Source organism: Acomys minous (genome assembly GCF_964271855.1).
Source record: "Acomys minous genome assembly, chromosome: 6".
In the NCBI taxonomy this organism is placed as follows: Eukaryota; Metazoa; Chordata; class Mammalia; order Rodentia; family Muridae; genus Acomys; species Acomys minous.
Genome location: NC_140487.1, coordinates 20464113 through 20489453, shown reverse-complemented (window position 1 = coordinate 20489453; position 25341 = coordinate 20464113). Strand labels below are relative to the sequence as shown.

At 41.8% G+C, this 25341-nt stretch overlaps 1 long non-coding RNA gene across 1 annotated transcript in view; it reads right to left on the bottom strand.

The window, feature by feature from the left end:
- The window catches only part of LOC311599357, a 33131-nt gene extending 10347 nt beyond the window's left edge, over positions 1 to 22784 (bottom strand). Inside the window, exons 1-4 of the long non-coding RNA XR_014779873.1 lie at positions 22550 to 22784; positions 21376 to 21433; positions 14053 to 14164; positions 13492 to 13968 (exon numbers count right to left, since the gene is read on the bottom strand). This is a non-coding gene — a long non-coding RNA (uncharacterized lncRNA). The remainder of the gene's footprint in view (positions 1 to 13491; positions 13969 to 14052; positions 14165 to 21375; positions 21434 to 22549) is intronic.
- Between the last annotated feature and the right edge of the window lie 2557 nt (positions 22785 to 25341).

Genomic DNA, 25341 nt, shown 5'->3' with positions numbered 1-25341 from the left:
CTATGACTGTGTTGAAAATAAAACCAGGTAATACAGATATTATATCATTGATTCTTTTTTTTTTTTTACAAGTTTTAATGTTATGTGTATGAGTGGTTTGCCCCCATTTATGGCTATGTACCATGTGTGTGTCTGCTGAGGTGCCCAAACAGAGCATCAGATCCCCTGGAACTGGAGGGAGAGATGGTTGTTAGCCACCAGGAGAGTGAGGGAAACTGAACCTAAGGCGTCTGGAGGAGCAACAAGTACTCTTAACTGCTGAGCCATCTCTCCAGCCCCTTTGTAATTTTCTTGGAAAAAAAAAAAGCCATCCCTGAGCCCCATTTGAGTCATTCTTTGTCCATAGAAAGAATTAATAGAAAATTGAAATTCTCGTATTGCTATAAGGTAAAATGAATGTGTCATGGAGTTGAGTTGAAAGATAAGAGTTCTGAGTTCTGTGTCAAGAGCGTGTTGCTGCTCTTGCAGAGTGCTTGTGTTTCATGCCCAGCACCAAGGTACCGGCATCTGTAACTCCAGTTTTAAGGATTTGACACTGTCCTCTGGCCTCTGAGGCACCAGGCTCGCACGTGGTACATAGGCATACCTGGAGACGGAACACCCACACACATAAAATAAGCAACAATAAAACAAAAATGTTGTGATTAGTCCCCTCTACACCTCCCACTTACCTGCATACAACTCATCATAAAGTTGTGAATAAATGGTTTCAATATCAAGCGAAACATTTGAGTTGGCCTCCTGTGGCACCAAATGTGTTTGGATAAGAAGAACCTCATGAGGATTGAAGAGCTCAAGGTTATTATGTACCTTAATTGAGACAATCTGCATCATGACAGCAAAATGGTAGCTAACCATCCCATGGAAAGTTACGGCTCTAACTTGAAATGGTCTTCATGCAAACCCTCAATACAATCTAACGTTGTTGCCCAGGATCACTCCCCATAAACTCCGTATCGGACACTCCTTAGCCTCTTCATGTCTTCCCTGTACACTGTACTTTCCATTCTGTCTTTGCGCCGATGTCTTTGCCTGAAGTCTGAATTCTGCATGCTGTAGCCTTTGAGGTTCATCTTCAGCACAGCTTCTTGAGAAGTCCTGTGACCCTGCGGCTTCAACAAGTCCTTCTTCTCTCATTGTGTGTTTCCCTGTGTGCTCTTTGGTGCTACTTGACTATGGTTTTGGGGAAAGCTTGACTCTGCTTACCAGCCTGTAATGTCGCTTCAGAGAAGGGCCTGTGTCCGAATTACCATAATGCCTTCGTAGTGTCTTGCACTGGGGCCTTGCACATAATGTATTCATTCACCTGCTCAGCTAGTCACAGCCATTTGTAGACTGTAAAAAAAAAAAAATAGTTGGTTCCTAATAACTGTGCATTCACCAAGTGAATGAGTTAGAGCAGATGATTAAGTAAGCAAAGAAGGAAATTTTCTTTTGGCTGACTATTAAAATCCAACTCCACAATTCCTAAATGATAAGAACATAGAGAAAGCTCTGTGTGTGTGTGTGTGTGTGTGTGTGTGTGTGTGTGTGTTGTCCTTCGGGGGGGGGTAGCTTGAGGGGGTGGCATGTGTTATTCATTACATCACACATAACCTTTTCAAGTTTACAATCAATCTTGCTTGGAAGGCTGGTGTCATTTAAAAAGTACAGCAGTGTGCTGGAAGCAGAGACAATCTGAGCCAGCTACAGCCTGTGAATCCAAATACCCTATTTAAAGGTCCAAACATGAAGAAGAAGGATGTACTAAACACATCATTTTCCGTCCAAGTGATTGAAAAGGGATGGTACATTGAAGCTTTGTTGGGTTTTAATGCATTGATTTTTTTGCTACCTATTTTTCTTGGCTTTGAAAGGTACTTAAGAGTCTATTTCAAGTTGCCTGCAGACTTCTTTTCTCATGTTTCTTAAGACTATTTGTGATTAAATCGCCCACATTGTCTTCCAGGCTCTAATGATCTTCTTCCTGCTAAATCCTATTTTTTTTCTTTACAATATTCTGTTTATCACATCTTTATTTTCTGCTGCACTGCTTGCTTTTGGTCTCCCCATCAATTTTTCTGTTTTTTTTTTCTCTGTTCAGCCTGGTATTTGTCCCCTTAGCTATCCATTCAGCCTCTAGTACTTTCAGGGCATCTTCCAGGCCAAATGCTATGTTAGTCAGGGGCAAGTTCCTGCATTAAAAGACACCACAGTCTAATATAGTGATAGAGTGCCCAAAATTATTAATAATAGCACGTGACATCATGAGCAAGTGAAGATTAATGCCATATATATCATGTAGACACTGCTGTTGAGATGCCAAAGAGACATTATTAGTCATAGGGTAAGAACAATACCTAGGGACCATTGAATAATAGCATTATGGTGAAACTGAGGCTTTAAGAAAATCATGGGTAAAAAGAGGACCCCCAGGTGTATTAAAGAGAACAACAGCCCAGACACTGAGATGTCTAATGGGATGACGTATAGTGCCTGATGGACAGCAGTGTTTCTAAAAGTGCTGTCTATGGACTGATCCATTTGGTTCATTTTCTAGAAGCCTTAAAAGTTATAAATATGTGGGCTTCTTTCTAGAAGTTGTTAAAACTGTCTTTAACCAACACCACAGATTCAATTTAGGTATCACCAGTTTAGAAAGCCTTGCATGGGGGAAAAGGGGCTTTGGCAATCATGGCTTGGTTGACTTGCCCAATGAGAATGGAGCTAGGGTGTGAGAGCCACAGCAGCACAGGTATTTGGCCCTACTGTTGTTATGCTACATTGCCTGCGTGCGTGCGTGCGTGCGTGCGTGCGTGTGTGTGTGTGTGTGTGTGTGTTTTCTATCGCAGAAGTCAATGTGAACATTTTGATGTGCCTATCAGGTATGTGGCAAGATAATAGGTGGTTTTCAACTGAGATAAAGTTTCCTTCTCAGAGCAGTTCATGTGTCTTCCATGCTTCCGTATCTGGTCTTCTGAGAAAGTTAGAGAAGGCGATATGGCTGCATGAACTGCTTTTCCTCCCATTCTGGGTCTTCACCTGTCTGTAAATACTCAACATTTACAAGACATCTATCCTTGTCCAGACGTCTCTTTGCATTTCCCCTCCACAGCTGTTAGGAACTTTCTTTATTAAAAACAAACAAACAAACAAACAAACAAACAAACAAACAACAGGGTGGAGGTAGGGGTTCATGGGAGTGCAGTTGTTACTGGGGGCCAGAGGCACTGGATCTCTCTGGTGCTGGAGTTACAGCTGTTATGAGCCACCTGACACGGGTGTTAGGAACCAAACACAGAGCCTCTGCAAGAGCAGTATGCATTCTGAATTACTGGACCGTCATATGATAGAGTGCTTTACTCCACGTCTACCCCTTTCTCTTCCAAGCTTTGTCACCATCTCAGAACTTGTTAAAAATACAGAACTGGTCAGACCTACTGAATGAGAATGTTTTTATTAGTTTTTTTTTTTTTACTTCAAATTTTTAATCTTGTTCATTTATGTGTTTGGTGGGGGGAGGGGTTGTGTACACATACATCTGTCTACCATATGTGTATCTGGTGCCCACAGAGGCTGAAAGAGGAAACTGGATCCCTGGAACTGGAATTACAGATGGTTGTGAGCCACCACGTAGGTGCTAAGAATCAAACCCTGGTCCCCTAGAAGAACAGCCAGTGATCTTAACTGCTAAGCAGTCTCTTTAGCCACCCCACCACCACCACCACCACCCAGAATTGCATTTTAAGGAGACGGTTAAAGTTTAGAAACCTCTATTCAAACACAAAAACCGTAGCCCACGTAACCACCTCAGCGGCCCAGGTGTGCATGTACTTTGGTTGTGATTGGTGAGAGGCTAGTAGAGGAAACGTGGTGCTTGTTTTCTGTCTCCCTCCTGGCGGTAAGACATTGATGAGAAAGCATCAATTCCAGAAGGTGTCTTGAGCTATAGTACGAACTTGAGACTATGAACCACTCGTAAGGCAGGAAGGAGAGAGAAGCCTCTTCCCAATACAATAATGGGATGCTATTCCAGAACAAAAGACTATCCCATGGTTTCTTGGACCTGAAGGAGAAATATGTTGTTCCTGTGTAAGCAATGCTATTTCGTGTTACAGTGTCAGAATCCTACGGAATCCTCGGCAGGACTCTGTAATCCCCTTCCGCTGCTGCTCTCCGGTGATGTGCAAGTTACTAATGATACTGCTACTCTTTGTGGCCACTTCCCATATTGAAGCACTCCCTCCCTCTGTGGGATGGATTCCCATGAAGAGCCCTATGGAGTGGTGTAGCGAGTAGAATCCAGGACATTCCACATAGGCCAGGCACTCCGGGACTGACCTACACTCGCAGCTCTAGGACAGCGCACCACTTGAACGGTTATCCCAATGTTCCCCTGCCTTCACTTAATCCTTGTGTCAGAGTTGGTAGGCAAACTACCTTTGAGAAGTGCAGGTTCCTGAGCCTCAATACCAGAGAATCTTATGGCCTTGGCAGGGACATTGTGTTGACACGTCTGATCTTCGTCAACTCCCCAGAGACTCTAGAACTCAGCTATAGGATAAAACAGCCTAAGTATTTCTGGCTTAAAGATCACCCTAGACCTTAGACTCCTGTATGGGTTTCCAACCTGAGCGATCTCACTGTTTTCCCATTTGCTACCATTTACATACTGCTCACTTTGAGGCTAATCTTGTCGAGTCATGTTTGAGACTCAGGCTCAGGCTTGAACAGCCATTGGAAGCAATGGTGCAGCTCCTTGAGAATTCCCGAAGCAGCAGATACAGCTAACTACATTCACGGTTCTTCTGATCCTTCTCCTGCTCTTACTCTCCATGAGTCGTACTGTGGTTGCTTTAGCTATGACAGTTAGAAATGTCAAGTTCAGCTGGGAGTGGTGGCACATGCCTTTAATCCCAGCACTCAGGAAGCAGAGGCAGGCATATCTGTGTGAGTTCAAGGCCAGCCTGGAATGCAAAGTGAGTCCAGAACAGCCAGGGCTGTTACACAGAGAAGCCCTGTCAAAAAAAAGGGGGGGGGGGAAGGGGGGCTGGAGAGATGGCTCAGAGGTTAAGAGCACTGGCTGCTCTTCCAAATGGTCCTGGAGTTCAATTCCCAGCAACTACATGATGGCTCACAACCATCTATAATGAAATCTCATTCCCTCTTCCAGCCTGCAGGTGTTAAATAAATAAAACTTAAAAAAAAAAAAAAAGTCAAAATTTTCTCCACATTCTGAGACTCCAGTTAACCCGGTCCTAACACCTACGTTGCATATTTTCATACCTTTCACACTCATTTACTCCTTACCATTTCCCCCAGCGTTTCCGGGTTGAAGTTATACAGTGACCCTGTTACCCTGTAGTCTTGCTTTCTTCCAGCCCTTTTCACAGCTGCTGGAGCGAGCATTATAAAGTAAAAAAAAAAAAAAAAAAAAAAAAAAAAATCAATTTATGATACTTCTTGCTACAACCTGCCAGGGAGTTCTCATTGGTGTAGGATGGATGTCAGCCTCTGTCGCCTGACCCTCAAGGCCCCTCATGACAGGTTTCTGCTTTGCTCTCCTGAATCACGGCTCACCACTCTTTCACTCTCATCCCACTTTACGTATAGAAGATAGGCACTCCCTAATTCACAGATTTTTTCCACTGATCCCACCATGAATGTAGAATGCCCTGCTTTCTTATTTTACGAAATAGCCTGTGACGTTGTCTTAATGCCAGAAACCATGCCTTGTCCCTTTGCTTTAACGCACCATCAGCCAGGGTGTAGGAGACTCAACAACAAATCGTTTTGAGCACTCAGTCTGTTGCAGGTACCACAATGTTGACCTAATGGCCCATTGGATGTTTCCTGAATGAATGCAGATTCTTAATTATCTTGTAGATAAGCTCACAGAGGTTTGATAATGCTCTCAGCATCACATTAAGAGCTGTAACTAATACTGCATTTGATCTAGGTTTGCCATTCCCAAAGCTCAGGTTCTTGCCACGGTAATACATAAGGGCATTTTATGAAAAGGCTGTAATAAAGATGATATTTAATACTGTAAAATGTTTTCTAGGGTCTCATTATATTTTCTGAATTTTCTAATTAGCCATGGCTTTTGCTCATCAAACAGCAATCTGAAGCTGTGTGCCTCTCAAAGCAAAGCATTTGGTCAATTAAACCAATTTAGTAAAAGAAATATATAGGCCATTGGAAGAGACACCAGTTTTGCACTGCACTAGTTATTTGGGCATCCCTGGGCACAGCCTTCCATTTTGGTTAGTTTCCCTTTTCTATTTGGATTTAGAATCAGAAAAAGACAGCTTTTGTTGTACTTTTCTTCCTCGTATTACACAAGAGGTCAATGCTAGGTTGCAAAGATAGATGCCACACAAGTAAAATGGAGAAGATAGTGCGTGCGCTGCCGTCTTTCCCTGGAGTCATGGCTGTGTCTGTTCCCTGTCAGGGAGATTGTATTACAGGCTGAGGAAAACCAGTGGGAAGGGGCAAAAAATGCACTTCTGAGAGGAATGATTTGTGTGACTACCTCACCCCCACACCTATTTATGAGCCACTTGCCTGAGTCACAAATAGTGTGGGTGAGTCATAGTCCCAGGACAAGGAGCTAGCATTGTTCCTCAGCACAGGGTCTGAAGAGGAAACTGGGTCTAGGTACTTGGCAGAGATGCCTTTGCCCAGAACTCTGGAAGCCTGCTGGCTATGTATACACCCTTCTGATAAAGGAATAACCACTTGTCCATTAAGCCTACCTCTGCTTGGTTTGCTAATGCCAGTGGTTAAGAACATCTTAACTTTTCCAGCAGCCTCTCATGAACTTTTAAAAACTTGCCTAATCTTACTCCAAACAAGAGAAGCCATTTGCAAAGGAGAGATATATCATTTTACCTGTCAGACTGGCCAAAAAAAAAAAAAAATCCAGTTGTTTAAGCTCCATGAGACACACTATGAAGTAAACACCCTCATGCATTGCTGATGAACGAGACGTTGGCAATCTTCATAACAGACAGTGAGAAAATATTTATGAAAATAAAATCTGCATGGGCTATTACCCTGCAATTCCATATTTATAAATTTATTCTGCAAATGTACTTAAACAAGTGAAAAATGACATGAGCATGAAATTCATTATGTATTGTTTATAGCAATGCGAGATGCAAACAGAACTAAATGCCCACCAAGCGGGATTGGTTTCAGAATAAAGTACCTCTGGGTGGTAGAGTCTTTTTAAAAATACTCTAAAAAAATCAAGAATACTTTCCTCAGATGCATATTATTACTAAGATACGTTGTCTGTAACTGTGTTATCATATTCACACGTGTCTGGGGAATGTGCAAGAAAATAATGAATTGTAACACACCGAGAAAGCAAGCATGAAGATAAAACAGACAAGAAACAAAATGAAAGAGGGCCCACAAATGTGTGTATGTGTCTGTCTGTCTGTGTGTGTGTGTGTGCATGTGTGTGCACACGCGTGCAAATACACACACATGTGCATGCACGTGCGTACATGTGTTTGTTATAGAGTGTTTAAAAGAAAACAATAGAGTCAGCTAATTCACTGGAATTATAAATCCCCAAGTGTGTACATAAGCACTAGGCACTGAAGTTTTAACTGCCTATATTGGCTTGTCATGTTTCTTTTTCCTTCTAGAATTTCTGGTCCATTGCGACTGTGAACGATCAGGGAAGGCTTGCTCTGAAATGATATTCTGTGATTCAGATGACCCCTTCAGGATGAACTGGGAAGTGTTGTCACCTTGTTCTCTTTAAAGACAGAAGAATTATTAAGGACCTCCAATGCACGGTAGTCCTAAAGGGTCTCTTTGTTGCTGATAGAAAGTTTTAATAGTCACATAAACACTATGAAGAAGCCAGTTCCCAGAGATCACATGAAGATATCAGTGTGCTGATGAAGGAACCCTTGGGTTCTGACTCTGTCCTCAGCACACCCCTGTGATTATGGGCAAAGGCTCTAGGCCAGTCTGAAACTTAGTTTACTTAGCTAAGGTTTGTTATCATTTTAAAACTCAGAACTCAAATGGGTTAGCAGTGATCAGTTCCTACAGTAACCTCAAGTCTAAGGATGGAAATGCCCAAAGCACAACTAGAAAGAGACCTTCCAGAATAGAAAAAACTGCTAGAGAACAGAACTAGACCTAGAACTAGCGGGATTTTACTTGCAAGGAGCTCTACAGTGCTGCACAGCCTCTGTTCCTGCTGTCTGTCTTATGGTTTCATTTTCTGGATTTCCTATAGGATTTTACTGCTGTTCCATTATTGTTTAATAATAAACAAACAGCTTACACATTCATTAATGATGACTGTCATTAGGATTTGCTTATGTAAAGATTGCTGGACCCAAGGAGTCATGCTTGCATCTGACTAAGAAAATGCATAAAGCCTAGATATTCTAGAATTTCTAGGGATCACCATCCAGGTGAAACACACACACACACACACACACACACACACACACACACACACACGCACACACGCACACATGCACACATGCACACATGCACACACACACACATTTTATATATGGAGGGAGAGACACAAAGAGAGACAGAGAGAGAGATGACAGATAGACACACACACACACACACAGAGAGAGAGAGAGAGAGAGAGAGAGAGAGAGAGAGAGAGAGATGGACAGACAGACAGAGATTAGACAGAGACAGACAGAGAGACAGAGAAAGTGCGCATCATATATACCCCCCTTATTTGAAGACTAAATTTCTTATTTGTGTTTTGGATGCTTAGAGTTGGGTGCTTTAACTCTTGCATTAATTTAAAAAAATGGTTCTCCAGTACATAGGTGTTTAGCCTAACTTAATCTGTTGGGGATAAAGATAAAGCTCCATACCTTACCAGCTATTATAGTTACAATATCCACTACTTTCATAGTACTCTTTGTTTTGGCTTATGGAAAACTAGAAATCATCATATTCAATGGAGATGTTTTTCAAAATTATAATATATCTATCTTGAAGCTCATAATTTTACTTCTACATCTTACTTTATAACTGTGTTTGTTCATGAAACAAAGCTGTGTTGATTATATCATTCTTTATAAAACATGCCAGTCAATATGGATATCAGTAGGGCATATGTAAAAATTTATGCTCCATCCAGAGACTCTGCAGAGATGTGAAAAGGAACAAGGCTTTTCTTTTTACGTGAATATAGACATTCCTGTCAGCAATGCTTCAGAAAAACCTTAGAGGAAAGATATCCGCGGAAAGCATTTGTGCAAAAAATGAGAGGAAGGAAAATATCTTTTCATATCTGCTCTTATGTCTGTGTATGTATCAGGAAAGACTGAAAAGAATATTTATTCAATTAATTCATGGGACAAGGTAGCATAATATTTAGGAAGTTAGATTGAGTTTTGTTGTTTCACTGTAATAAAAATTTGGACCTATAGTTTTAAACTCTTCACAAATATTTTCAACATGTAAGTTTTAAATGGAAAATGCAATTACAATAGAGTTGCCCCCTATAATTCTAAGTGCTGGTGCTGAAATGTCAACTGTATGAATTAGACAAGCTGGTTTTCTTTTACCTTCTAGAATGTCTGCTGTGAAGAGGTCTGTCTGTGTCCCAGTGTAGCACAGCTAGCCTGTGGCAACACTGCCATCTAGAGTCCACAATCAGAATAACCGTCAGCTTATTTATTTTTAGTTCGGAGAGCTGTGATGTTGGGGTGTGCTGCTGATAGCAAGGTTCTGCTGCGGCTGCTGGAAAAAAAGCATGCTGACCACCAGTAGAAGTTTATAGTCATGTTTGTTGTTTCTATTGATTACTGTATAGCTGCACACAAAAACATTTAATGTTAGACATTGCATTTTCTACTTATGATATAGTACTTGTGTAACATGTTATTTGAGGTTTTTAAAGCCATAATTTCATCACATCTCATATGTGGATAACATACATTCCATATGTGGATAACATAGCATACAATGTGGCTTGCTAATATTTTGAGTGAATTGTGACTATATGAGTGAATTGTGTCACTTGAGAACAACCCTGAAAATATGAAAAGATACTCCCTCTTCTTTATTTTTTGCACACATATTTTACATCAATATCTTCACTGTAAGATTTTTTCTAATAGCAATGTGTCTTGACGTTTTTACATATACCCCACTGATGCAAATCTTGAGTGGTATTTTTGCAAACAGCAATTATTCAAATCCCAATATCCTTCATTGATAGGAAGTGAGGCCCTGAATTAATGTAGCCCCCATGAAAAGCTATGAATATGCAATCCAGGAGCTCCCTCAGCCAGCAAGCAAAGGAGACTGTTGGAGTGGGGTGGGGGTGGGGCAGGCAGAGGAAGATAGAGCAAGAGGAGGGCGTGAGGGGATGAGAAAGAACTGCACAAGCACGGATGCCTTCCCTAGAATCCTTATATCCAGGCATGCAGTTTGCCTTTGGTTTTGCAGTTTGAAACACGTGATCACCTTTCCTAAAGCCTGAGGTAGTTTGTTTGCTTGTTTCATTCTCTCCTGTAATTAAAATTCTTTGAAGCATTTCATATAGAAATTGCTTAACCTCACTCAGGATACAAGGAGAAATTAAAATGTGATATTTCCACCTACTGTATTGGCAAAGAAAGAAAGAAAATCGGCATTGAGGGCACATTATGAAGGCTGCACTGCAGTGAGCTGTACAGTCTCCTATTTCACCTGGAGGGTGGGACAACCCTTAAATAAATCAAATCATAACTGCATGCAGGTTCAGGCCCAGCAATCATACTTTTGTATTATTTGTTCCAGATATAAATACTCACATGTGTAAGAGGAGGCATCATTAGATTACTGGGTACAGCATTGTTCCCAACAGCAATGAGGATCTGCTGGTATCTTCACCCTTAGAGAAACAGTCTGACCCACATGGTGCAAGACTCAAAAGCCCATCAAAGGGAGTAAGTTATTCAGTTAGGAGCTGGTAGCAGAAAGGCTCACACAATGAATAGCTTATAGAGAAAGGGAACAGAGGACTACGGACAGCTTGCTATCGCTTGGGTTCAAAAGGGATGGAGAAGGTCCCTTGCTGGCATTTACTTGCATATACATTAATACTACTGAAGACTAATTAAATGAATTACCACCACCGACCTTAGGGGACAGAAATTAGTGGGCAACTGACACGATTGGAGGGAGTTTGTTTTCAATGATGATGTTTTTGGTGCATTTATTTTCTGAATCCTGTTCCATCCATTGTAAACCTTTTTTTTTTTTTTTTTTTTTTTTTAGACAGGGTTTCTCTGTGTAGCCTTGGCTGTCCTAGATTCACTCTGTAGATCAGGCTGGCCTCGAACTCATAGCGATCCACCTGCCTCTGCCTCCCAAGTGCTGGGATTAAAGGCGTGCACCACCACGCCTGGCCCATTGTAACCCATTTAAAACAAACTTAAATGGGAAGATTCTTGTGATGTGTTGGGGACATAAAATTTCAGTCTCCCAAATGTGGAGGTTACAAAGGTACTCAGATGAAATAATATGTGAACAGGCTCCATATTCTAGAACTTTTCACCTTTTTTATCCTTGAGAGAACTAGAGTGAGAACTGGAAAGAAACAGCATGGGGTGATGCTGACACCAGGCAAGCTGAGAATGCCTGGGCTGGCTCCTTTCTCTCTGAGGCTGAGGGGAACTGGGGGGACACCAGCAGGCTAAAGGAGAGGAGCAGTGATTTTCCTCAGAGAAGCTACTTATAACAGGAGGAATTTTCATAGAAACACTTCGGAGGCCTCATACTTGTTTACAAACATTAGTTTGTCATTCATTTTTTCAATTTATATTTTAGCACCCAGCTACATGATTTGAATTAATAGAAGAGCTTAATATTTCTGAGCTATAAGGTCAATAGTCATAAAATGTGCAATATGCTATTTATGCTATAGATAGGCATTAGCCTCAAAGTGTGTTAAGGAAACTATTTGTGTAGAGAACTCCAGATCAGCAATCAATGTTCTGTGACTACTGAATCCTTAAGAAGATCCCACATTCCAAGTCAATCCCAACAGCACATGAGCCATCAAAGAGACAAGAGATGAGGCTCCAGAAAAGTCTCCTGCTCCAAGGTCCCCAGGCCCCCACCCCCGCGGCCAACTAGGGTAAAAAACAAAGGAAATCCTTGCAGAATGCAGAGCCTCCAGTTGGCAAGGATGCTCACCTTAGCCCCAGCCTAGGATGAGACCCTGCCTTCTTCTGCAGTTGTGCGACTTCTTACAGACCAAAGCCCACATTTAACAATTTTCTACTTTCTTGTTTCCCAAATGGATTTGTTGTTGTTGTTGTTGTTTTTATTTGTTTGTTGTTTGTTTTTGTTTCTTGTTTTTGTAATTACCATATTCTTCCTCTGTCTCTTCATGCTCTGGCCATATTGGAATCACTGTTAAGGGACCAGGAACAGTCTCACTACAACCTGTCCTGGGAGGCCCAGGCCTAGAGTGATGGTTAGATGAATCTGTGCATTCCGCTGAAAAGGAGAAGGTATAGCTTTGAGAGCATCTAACAATGGCTTTATTGGGTAGCTATGAGAATTCTTGAAGGGATATATCTAAATACAATTGCATGTGTGTGGTGTTGGACTGCCAAAGGCACCAATTACAGAAAAGCCTGTGGCGTGTGCCAGCCAGCTGTGGTTAGCTGTCTTTGTGTAATACCGCCTTGATTTTTCTTACCATATGACTGAACTTATTATCTATCACCCAGTCCATTAGTTGAGTGATTGTGACTTTGTTCCTGGCTCCAAGAGAGGTTGATTAAAATCTGGCCAATCAGAACCCTGGACCACACAGATTGAGTGAGCTAAGTTCTTCCATCTTCTAGAATGTCTAGCTCAGTGCACAAATAAATGTCCTATGATAAGCCTGGCACCTGCAGGAAAAAGTGAGGTTTTTTTCCTGGTTTTTTTGTTTTGTTTTGTTTTTTGTTTTTTGTTTTGTTTTTGTTTTTGTTTTGCTTGGTTTTTTTTTTTTTTCTGATCTGCAAAGAAAGCAAATCCAGTGTGGGATGTGTGTGTGTATGGGGGAAGGGTAAGCATAAATTTGTCTTACAGTTGTTCAACATCAAAAACTTGTTAGTAACTACAGAGAGATTACAATTAAAGCTACCTTCTATAGGGTACACAGAAGGCTGTGTGGAGGAGAAGGACCAGAGTAGACATCTCTACTTACAATCTCTGGCTTTCTGACTCCCAGCTACATGGAAAAAGTGAGGTCATTTCCTATTTTTGAGCTGGGAAATTAGTGTTATAAAACTAGCCTCAGAAGACTGTCGCCTTGTAACTTTTAAGAGTGTCATATCCAGAGAAACTCCACAGCCAACAGTCTCTTGCAGTTGTCTTTCTGCCTTTGAGGTGATTTTAGGACCTCACATCTCTTCCCTCAGGAAATAAGACCGTGAACAGAGACAGCCCAGAAGAGGCACCCTTGTCAAAGGCAACCTGCCCAAGTGGCTGGAAGTGTGTGACCAGAGTTGCGCTTACCTCAGGGTTGGGATCCTTGATGAGTGTGCAGCTGCTGGAGCCCATAGGCCGCTGGGACCTGTTTTTCCATATGAAAGGCTTCATTTCAGGTGTCATCATCTCCCTGCATGCCCAGTGTGAGTTATGGTATTCATTTAATCACCTTGCTGGATTTTGACAAATCACATTAATACTTGACCAGGAAGAATATTCATCTCTTGTAGGTTCTGAACTTTGACCAGTACCTGGCTTGTTGATGGTCTGTGCTTATGCACCTTGGCTCCCTGTGGGATGCAGAGAAGCATACTCCACGTTGTTTAATCATGTGATAATGACAGGGACATTTGTGAAGACTTATGTTCAGGTAGAAGGGTATGCTGCCCTGTGGCTGTATACATCCTTTGCATAGAGGATGCATCCTGCATCAAAGATGATCAGTCCAGGCCTGCAGGACTGGGCCTCACTGCTGAACCAAGTTGGTGATGTGAGCATGAAAACCTGGAATTGAGAGGGGATAGGGCACAAAGTCGGATTTGGTGATGTGCTAAGTCCTTGGACCAAAATGCATCCAGACAGACTCACCGGTGTCCTCTTGTTGTTGCGTTGTTTCTTCTATTTCTCTGTGAGCTGCCTCTCTCCCCGTTGCATTCTGTATTGCTTGGAGTTGAACTTGTACGGAAGGATGATGAGCATCCTCATGGAAAAGAGAAATGTAAAAATGAAACTACATGGAGACAGCATGTTTTCAGTAGTGTTGGAAGCAAAGTCTCTAACACTCAACAGCACATGATTTAGACAAGCTGTGAGTTGGGGTGCTCACACACAGACTTTAGTAAACTTTGGGGAATGCTATAGAAAGGGTAAATATGTCTCCCCTTTGACTAAGAAAGTCCACGTCTATGAACCTGTAGCATATTCCCTTATTATTCATGTTTTCACATGCCATGGCTTTAGTTCCCAGTGGTCATCTTCAATCTCAAGATCTTAAAAGGAAAACTCCAGAAACAAACACTTCATAAAATGTAAATTGCACCCCATTCTGAGAAGCTTAATGAAACATCGTGCAGTCCTGTTTCATCCTGCCCAGAGAATGAACCATCCTTTGTCTAATGCGCCTGCATCCTACACCCCAGCCTGCCCTCTAACTACTTCAACACCGTCTTGGTGATCAGAGTACACACTCCTGCGTCTAACCCTTGACATCATCATTATGGCTGAAGGCCATACATCTCACTTCACCCCATCACCTGCGCATTGTTTCCCTTTGTATCATCACAAAAGAAAAGATGGACACAGCGAAGTGTTTTGAGACAAAGGGAAAGAAGGACACACACACACACACACACACACACACACGCACCATTCACATACGTTTTATTAGAATATATTATTATAGTTCTGTTGTAATGCTGGTTATTATTAATCTCGTACAACACTTAATGCATGTGTCAAGCTTTACCCTAAGTGCATATGCAAAAAAGGAAATATATGCAGATTTCCTTACTGTCTGTGGGTCCTGACACCTTCCCTGTGGATAACAGAAGGCCGTATGGGGAATCGGAGATTAACTGGTGTTTCAGGTGTTCTCCATCTCTAACCTCAGTCCTTTCTTTGCTGCTGTGCTCTGTCTCCCAGGAGTTGACCTCCTGAGTGCACTAGAGGCTCCTCTACTCCTGACTATTTAAGGACTTAAAGAATAGATGAGTAAAAAAGTGGTACACAGTAAGAAGGCAGAAGGAGGGAGGGAGAGAAGGAGAGAGAGAGAGAGAGAGAGAGAGAGAGAGAGGGAGGGAGAGGGAGAGAGAGAACAACCTCTGGTTCTAATGATCTTAGTACTTTTCCATGGTTCCTATAGACAAATGCTGCTAATAGATTTCTGTTGCAGCTAATCTTTGGGTACTCAGAACCATGCTGTCTAACTGTGAGATACAGCCAACATTAGTATATTTTACGTGTCAACTTAAAGTTTACATAAATATATTGAGGTGTGTTGACTTAACGTATCAAGTGTATTTACTTAGTACCCACCAGCTCCTCTGTGTCAACTGGCCTGATCCAAGAAGTACCTACGTTTGTTCAAACACTCTTTGGGTGAGTGGGGGTGGTTCTGTTAGTAGACTAAGTAGGAGAGATTGTCTTCTGTAATTGCAGCTGGGCCACTGCCAGTCAAATGAAAGACTGAATACATACATTAAAAAACTGTCATCAGCGTCACTTGGTTCTATAGTCTATTAGTCCCTTTTCTGCTGCTGTGATAAAACACCGTGGCCAAAGGCAATTTAAGGGAGAGAGAATTTATATTGGCTGACGGTTCGAGAGAGACAGGAATTCATTGTGGTGCAGAGAAACAGCAGAAAGTAGCACACATGATGATGGGATCGGCAGGCTGAGAGGACACATTGTCCAAAGCATGCACAAAGAAGAGAAAGCCAACCGGAAGCGGGCCAAGGTTTTACACACCTACCTCCAGGGATATACTTCTTCCAGCATGGCTAAACCCCTAAAATCTCCCTGTATACACCTCCAATTAGGGAATAAGTGTTCAAATACCTGAGCCCATGAGGGAACATTTCTAATTCAACCCACTACACAGAGTAGCACACCAATCAATCTTTAGCCTTAAACTAAGATATGAATTCTGCAAATTTTGGACTTTCCGGACTCCCTGAACTTATTAGCTATGTGTACATGTGTGTGCGTGCGTGTGTGTGTGTGTGTGTGTGTGTGTGTGTTGTATGTGTCTATGTGTTTGTATAGAAGACACTTATATATGTATGTATTATAAAATTATATATTTCTGTTTCTCATGAGGTGCTATACCATTCCACTTAAAATATTTCCTTCATTAGGTTCTCTTCAGTGAAACTACTTCACTATAATATTTGATTCTTGTGCATATCCTGGTTGATATAGTAGTCTGTATAAAGAACGGCCCAAGGAAATAGATCCTTAAGTGGTATTTGGGGTTTCTATTGTGCATATAATGTATTTCTAGATGCAATTTTTGTGTGTATGCATCTATAGGCAAAACAAGTGTCCTTGGAGGCCAAAAGAAGACATTTAATCCTCTGGAGTTGGAGTTGCAGATAGCTGTGGGCCACCTAACCCAGGCACCTAAGAACTGAACTCTGGTGTTCTGTAAGATCAGCAGTCACCCATAGCCATTGCCCCATCTTTCCCATGTTGCATGCACTTTTATGAGTCCACAGATATCATCTACCTGGGACAATCAGAACAGGAATCTTTATCAATATTAAGATTAGTCAAGTTCTCACTGGTGTGAAATGCAGAACAAGTGAATAACAAGACATCACGTGGTGCCTGTAGTTCTTAAAACAATTAGGACTGGAATTTGTACTCTGGCTGCTCACAAATACCTTGGATAGTTTACAAAAGAAAGGAATAGAGAAGAAAAGAAGAGAAGGGGAGGGGAGTGAAGAAGCCAAAAATGTGGCCTTTGACTGTTCTTACCCATCATGTAGATGTCACTGAAAGTTAAGTCATGTGCTGCAGAGAGGCAACACTACTTGAACATTTAACCTCTTTGGATATCACTTGCAGACTAAGGCATTTGTGAATAAGGGATGGAATTCTGAGACTTGCAATAGGAACATGTACAGAATCACACTGCGCTGTGTGTTTTGATCCCTGAAATGCTCCTGAATCTTCACTCTTGCCAAAGGAAGCTTGACTTCCCTTACTTACATTTCTTGCCCTATCCTAGGGAAGCCACCTTGCAATAGGGTGGCCCCCTCTCCAAGCTCCACCATTTTTCAGTTACCTCCAGACCTGTAATAATAGCTTGATGCCAGCACAGCCCAAGGGTAGAAGAGCAAGCTTGGCTCTTTGAAGAAATAAATCTTTGCTGGATAGAGGCAGGATCTTGCACTATTAATTAGTGGAAGTTTAGGCTTCATACACAGGCTTTGATTCTGAGCATAGCAGATGAAACATGAAACTCAAATTATAATGACTCAAATGTATTGATATGGAGGTTCATAGATGATTCCTAGTTTAATGTGTCACCATCACACCTGAGTCTTCTTAACTGAATGAAGTTTAGACAATAAACAATAGCCTATGGTTAATGAGGCTATAATAATGAAATATTTTGATTAAAAATGAGATGGAGTATGTGGATTTATACATAGATTATGGCCACCTTCCCACCCCAATCAGAGCTGCTAAGAGGGTCACAAAACTTTTTATTTACTAAAGTATTAGGAAATGTCTTTAAATCCTCTATTTAAAAATTCAAATTTAATAAGTCTAGAATAATGATGAGATGTGTTGCCATGGAACACGACTGATGTCAATGGGACTAATAGGATCCAGGAGTAGAAAGTAGATGCCAAGTGTCTCTGCTTGGCTGTCAGAGATAAAATGAGAGTGATTAGTTTAATGAGTCACAGAGACCCAGTGGTAATCAAGGTGTTTTGACTGGTTCATTAAATCGATACTGTGCTAATTGGTGCTGGTAAACAGGAAGTAGAAAGCACCATAAATGTTTCTGTGCGATAGATGCATGCCAGATGCACAAAATCCTGCTTTATTGATGAAATTGCTAGGGCTCAGTGATCTCAGCATTCTTATGATGTGTAAGCTGTTTTACCCTAACCTTATTATTTCAAAGAAGGATGACAGTGTACAATCAGGTCTTTAAAAACTCTTGCCAAAATAACACACATTTTGGCTGCATTGTTCCAGTACCTTTCCTGAAACAAACAAAAAAAAAAACACAAAAAAACAAAACCCTAGACCAACAGTTTGATTGGGGCTTAGACAAAGAACTAGGTAAGGCCAGTGGAACACTCATCTACAAATCCCAGCTTGATAGGAAAGCAAAAAGCCTGGTTTGTAGCATTTACTTAGACTTACCAAACAAATCCTCAAACATGGCCAATTAGTTAAAATTGTGACATCAACCAGTTCACAGCATTCCTGACCTCCAAGCAGCTGTCTTTTCTGATCCAGAGTAGGCTGTGTGTGGCAGTCTATGAAACCTGATATGCAGTCTCATCTTCCTTTAGGGACTTGTGGACCAAGAAACCCAATGGGACCCAACACATTTATGAATACTATGCAAGGTTTAAAACCCCACTGCCACACAGTGCTCTTCAGTTACAGCCCCTGCTGTCACTGAATGTTGTTTATTTGAGAAATGGTCACATCTTTGAGCTGAGGACTGGTAGAAACTGCGTTTCTAACCACAGGACTCAAAGGCATGCTATGATGCAAATTCTTACCCGTAATCATTTCTGCTCACTCAAAACTGTTCTCTGTTCTCACTCAGCTGTTCTCTATTGACTCTCAGTCATCATCATTCTCTAAATTTCTGTGTCTGGTTCTGAGTTTTAGAACATAGCTCTAGAGAAGACATCATCCAGGAGACTGAAAACCAAGAGGAGAGCGAGGGCAGGGGTGTGTCTTCACCTACTTCCATCTGTCACCTTCCTGCTATGATTTCAGCAATGGCCATCCTCAGTCACAGGTTACATGACAGGAACTATCTTTCACAGCTCCACCTCTTGCCAGCCTCAAATAACACAGTTATTCCCCTCTGCTCAGCTCGGTGATGGGGAAGCAAGACCCAGAGCTTCTTAGCTAAACTCTGTCTATTCGCCATCTTTAGTGGATTTCTTTCCTCTTGCCTATCTCTCTGAAAACAGTTGCACTAGTGTGCTTTTTTCAGTTGAAGGCTTGCATATATCTTCTCTGCTGCTGACAGGTCTCTGCTTGGTGTAGACTAATGTACAAAATTATCTACCCAAGGCAGCTCCATTTGGAAGAGTAAAGAGCAGTGCTTGAGTCTAAGTTTGTTGACAGTGCTTCTATCACTCTCCAACTTTGAAACCTTTGGCAAATTAGTTGTCTTTTCCGTGATTCAGACCACTCATCTGTGTAATGGAAATAACACCAGACTCCTCCGCAAATTGCAGCGAGGGCTGAGTTAATGCAACTAAAATGCTGAAGAGTAACACCAGAGTCTAGCAAGTCCAAAGTGAGTGATGTGTTGTAGGAAGACTTGTATAACTTCCATCCGTCTATGTGATGAGCCATCATTCCCAGGGATGACATTACCTTGATTTTAAAATATAGAGGTTATCTGGATGAGTTGAATCTAGACATGTGACTCCTGAAAGCAAAGAGCTTTCTCCTGCTGGTGGCAGAAAGAGATCCTTCAAGCTCGAGTCCTCAGAAGTTTGATTAGGGAGGAAGCCACAGGATACTAAGACTGCTCCTGGCTCAGAGCCATTAAGAAGTAAGAACACAGCTCCACAGCTGCAAGAAATTGGATTCTGAAAGCCCTTAGTGTTTGTCCTTTCAGTAGTAGCTACAGTCTTCTGGAAGTCTTTGTGTTCTGTTGCAACCAGAAATTGTTAGTTCTCTTCTATGAATACCATTTTCTTCAGAGTCAATCTGTAGGGGCAAAATTAATGGCATATCCTATATGTAATTTCTATTCTGCAATTAATGTTGGTCTGTATGAAAAGTTTCCTCTAGGTGCCCTTCTTTCTGCTTTCTAGGAATGACACCTGCCAGCACTCTCCAGAAACTGCACTGAAACAATTAGATACAATTACTGCCAATGATCCTCTGAGATACAAACAACTTCCCTGGAGATTCAGCCTCCTGGACCCAACCAGCTTGAAGATCTACATTCCTGAGACTCACAACTTTCCTTGGAGATCCGCCCCCACCCAACCTGCCTGAAGGACTACATTCCTGAGACTCAGGACTCCTGCTTATTGTCCTTACTTCCCTGTGACCCCCACTCCTAATTACAGTTTTTCCTTATAAACCCATTACCCTTGAAGCTCCGGTATCATTCTCCTATCAGGCTGTGTCAGGAAGGATGGTGATCCGACGCTCTGAGCCCATAACACAGGACCCTGTGTACATTGCACTGGTATAGAGTTCTGGAGGTCTTTTTTGGGGGGGTCTCGCAATCTGAGTAATCTTGGCATAACAAATCCACCTGATATTTTGAGCTCTGAATCTTCTAGCCTTACAATTTCTGTGGAAATGACCAAATTCACCACAATTAAAGCACTGGGCATTTAGATTCCTAAGACTTCCTGTGAAGAGGACATAATCTTGCCTTAGTCTGGGCCCAAGATGAAAACAGCCTTGGGATGCCACCCTATAGAGACTTTGTCTCTACAAACTGATAAACATCTGAGGTAGACTCAGAGGAGGAAGTGTCAGCCCAAGACAAAAGACAGAGGCCAGAGACTCTGGCTGGGCTATTGTATTGCAAAATGGATATCCGTGGCAGGAGGGAATTGGAGAGAGAGGTGAGAGATTCCTGCCCAGTGCAGGGAGTTGGAGGATTTGCGACTGGGGTGGTCTGAGGGTGAAGGGTGAGGGGAGTGGGGGGATGGGGGGCGGAGGTGGCAGGGGTGGGGGATACCTCCACATTTGGTCCTCGATGGTTTGGCTGCTTCTGTCAGATAGATGATCTGCAAGAATCCTGAGAATTATGCCAGGGGAATTGCCCCATGGAACTGATACCCAGAAGGATTCATTCTTGATCTCCTTAATGTCCTTTCCCTCTTATTTAGGGTAGTCAGGTTGTATGGGAGGTACATGCCTTTAATAAATTCCTAATAAAGTAGAATCGTTAAGGAATCAGAGCCAACAACTTCTATCTATGGCTTGCCCTGTGGTACTTGCATGATGCTCCTGAGAGCCAACACCAGTTGTTTCTCTTAGCCATTTGCCTATCCAGGCTCTTCATGCTTTTGGTGGTCTAATTGCTCTCTTACACTAAATATTTGCAATTTCAAATACTAAAATCTCTACCAGTGACTTTCTAGCTTCAGGGTCTGATATGGATCTATTTATAGCAGAACCAAATCTCTGTAAGAATTCAGTAAAGGCTTCTGCAGGGCCCTGCATTACCTTAAATGAGATGGACTTTTTTCTTCTGCCTCCTCAACCATATCCCAGTCTCTTAAACCTGCAACACAACATTGTTTGATTACGACATCGTCAAATTGGATTTGTTCTTATAGGTCAGCATAATGCCCTTCACCAAGTAGTTGCTCTTTAGCAATATTTGTTCCCCCTTGCTATATTATGTTGTTCTACTTTTGTGGCTTCGTGCCTACACCCCAACAACCATTGTAATTGTTGACCATCTTCTAGCATAGCTGACACAAGTCCCTTCCTGTCTTAGAGAATAACTCTATGCTGCACATCCCTGTTACTTAACAGTTCTTTAACAAATGGAGAATGCAAGCCATGCAATACAACAGCCTCTTTAAAATGCTTTAGATCTAGTATTTCCATCAGACACAATGTCAACTCATTATAAGCATGACCACCATTGTCACTAGGCATATGCCACACAAAGACTCGGAAGGCTGGAGGTTCCTGTGTGGCCCCAGGCAATTCCTCCGATGGAGCACCTGACTCAGCACTAACCCCTTGTCCCTGCACAGCCTCTTGCTCTGCCTGGTCCCTTGCCTCAAAGTGGTGCTCTGGGCACCTGGCAGCAAAAGTGTGTGGAGCAGGGTCGGGTGGCAGTCTGCCTTCCAGCCTAGTTTGCTTCCCTTTTTCATCATGCAGGAACTTCTCAGTCTCAGGCACCAAGCCTGAGCCCTGTTAGTCACCGCCCCCCCCCCCCCGCCCCCACTGGCTCTTTTTGCTTTCCAAGCACTTCAATACCTATCTGCAAGCTCTCTAAGTGCATAGCCAACTCAGCAATCCTTTCTAACACAACAGAATTGAGTGAACCTTCTCCCTGATCTTTTTTAACATGGTATATATGGAGACCATGACGTAAAACCAGACCCCCCAGGAGCATGGCAGGAGACCACCCAGCAGCAGTAGCTGCTCCTTTGCCGACCTCCTTAAACAACATTGCCAACCCGTCAAAACCTTCCAATTTCCTCTACTACATTAGAAGTGAAGTTGCCGGTTATACCTCAGCCACAGCTGAGTGCCACCTGTAGGCTTAGATTTTTTCAAATCCTGCTTTATTTAGGGTTCTTAAACACTTCAATCTCACTTCTAACCCACCAATCAAAGGATTGGGAGAAAGAATGTTAATAGGAAAAAAGGAGTTGTGGACCTGTAGTTCCTTGGGCCAATTCCACTTTTCATTGTCAGGATACCAGCAGTCCAGTCCAATAGTAAACAGGAAACAGCAACATGAACCCGTGGCAGTGGCACGATCCAGGAGAAACAGCGAGGCTCCCCTGAGCCAGCAGGAGTCAGGGGAAGTGGCCAGAATCAGCCAGAGTGCCATGAGTTCTCTGGAAAGTTTCTCCCTGTGAAACAAAGATCAGTGAAGACCAGCAAAGACCAGTGAAGACCAGCAAACACCAGTATAGCGTGGCATGATGTGGCAATGCAAAAGCAGCGTTGTCTAACTGTCTGTGGGATTTTATTTATACTGTTTCTAAACACCGTGCGCCCTCTCATGTGCCTGTTTTCAGGAAGGCATCACATGCCCTCTCATAAGACAACTTTCAGAAAAATCATCACATGACACAGTTGAGTTTGTAAAGAAACCAGAAACTTCCACTTCAACATCCCTGCAGTTTCATTCTAGTTTTCTGGTCATTGCTGGAGCACAGTTCAGTTTTCTTGCATCCCATGAACAGTCAATGGAGCTCACCCTGCCCATGCTTACCACACACAGAGTCATATAAAGTTTTCCATTTGTCTGTCTCACTTTTCAGGAAAGTATCACAATTATGTTTATACAATTTAGGAAAAATCACAAATGACAATAATATGTACCTAACAGAATAATGACCAGACAGGTTTTCCTTGTTTGCTAACCTTCAGAATTAGAGCTTTGGTGGCCAATGGGTATAAATGTACATGTGCACACAGAAACTTTCAGAAATGCTCATATAAACACCCAGGTGCATGCACACAGACATACAAACTCATAAGTAGAGACATGCCCAGAGGTACATACACAGATATGTACACAGACACAGAAATGCACACAAAAAGACATAACAAATGTTTCCCAATACAGACACAAAACACACATATGCACCGACAGACATGCACATATACATGGACAAGCATGCACACACAAACACATACATACATGTGCACACACATGGGCAGATATGCACATACCCTCAATGTCACATTTTTAAAGTGATATATTTCTGTATATATATAAGACTAAAGAAAATACATTTGAGATCAAGGAAAAAAAAGACTAATATCACTGTAATTTTTTGACTTCAATATCTTAACATTCAAGTTTTAAATAAAAAAGAAACAAAAGAAATTCCCAAGCAATCTAAAGTCATAAATAAACTCAAAAGAATGGGTAACTCAGTGAAGGTAACATTTACTAGGAAAACATTATTTTATTATAAAAATAATATATTATTTTAAAATTAATTCCTCATTATTAATTATCCAGATATTATAACACAGAGCTATGACTCAATCTAAAATAAGTGAACTGATTCTCTGTTTCATAATATTAATGCCAAATAAAGAATAAAAACCTAAACAGTAAAGAGGTATCATTTTAATGACTTGAAACAGTGGAAGAGCTGAACAGAAACAGGCAAGCAAACAATCAGAAGAATCCCTTGTGTAGAAAGATTATGAAAACGTAAGACAACACTGATGGATCTAGCAGAGAACATGCACATCACACACGCGGACAAACTGTTGTTCGTACACGTGAGGTGATGAAGCAGCCTCCTTTAAGGCCCAATAGCCCCAGAAGAAAATTTCAACTATGGGAATACCTAAAAAGAAATGGAGGTAACCATGGAACAAACATGATCAAATTGTTTTAGATTAGTTGCCACTGTTCTATTGCTGTGAAGAGACACTATGATCAAGGCAATTCTTATAAAAAGAAGCATGTAAAGGAGGTGGGGTTGCTTTCAGTGTCTGAGACTAAGTCTGCTATCATCATGGCAGGCAAGTGTGCTGGCAAGCATGGCAGGCATGGTGTTGGAGCAGTAGTTGAGAGCTACATCCTGATCTGCAGGCAGAGAGAAGAAACGCCAAAAAAAATCTTAAAGCCCACACCTAGTGACAGTTCCTCCAGCAAGGCCACACCTCCTAATCCTTCTAATCCTATTGAAGCGTTCCACTCCCTGTTAACTAAGCATCTGAATACATGAGCCTGTGCAGACCTTTCTTATTCAAACTACCACATTAGTATTCACTTTACAAGTGCCAATAGATACATCTGAAAACTGCACCTAAGGCTCAAGGAATATTGCAAAAGAGGGGCTGGAAAAGTGATTCAAGCTAGAGGGTCAGGCAGTTTACTGGAGATGTAAGAAGCCACAAAATCCCACCAATGTGATGATCTAAACATGAGCTGAACAAGGACAACACTAATAGACAAGGCAAAGTGGACAGTGGAAAGATCATGAGGCCACAACCCTATATCAAGAACTGCAGGGAACTAAGGAGTTCTGAGAGTTGGAGAAATAGTTTTCCCCAGGGATAAACTCCCTAAACTTATAAATTGTGTGGGTTCTTTATTCTAATTTGTTTTATTTTATTTTTATATTTCTAATTATAAAGCAATTACATCAGCCCAATTTCCTTTCCTTACTCTAACTCCTCCATGTCCCCTTCCTTCCATCCTATGTCCTCTGCATTTCTCAAGTTTATGAATTTTTTTCTTTGATTAATATATATGTATATAATACATAATACAAGAATAGGGACACAGAGACTTATTATTACTTATAAAAGTTTAGGCACTATAGCTGGACACATTCTCAGCTCTTCTAACCTGACTGATTCTGGCCTCTGTCCCTCCACATGGCACATTACCTTTCTCTCAGGCCCAGATCCTTCCCATGTCATGCTGGGAAATTCCCTGAGTCTCGAATTCTTCTCCCAGAGTCCCTTTCT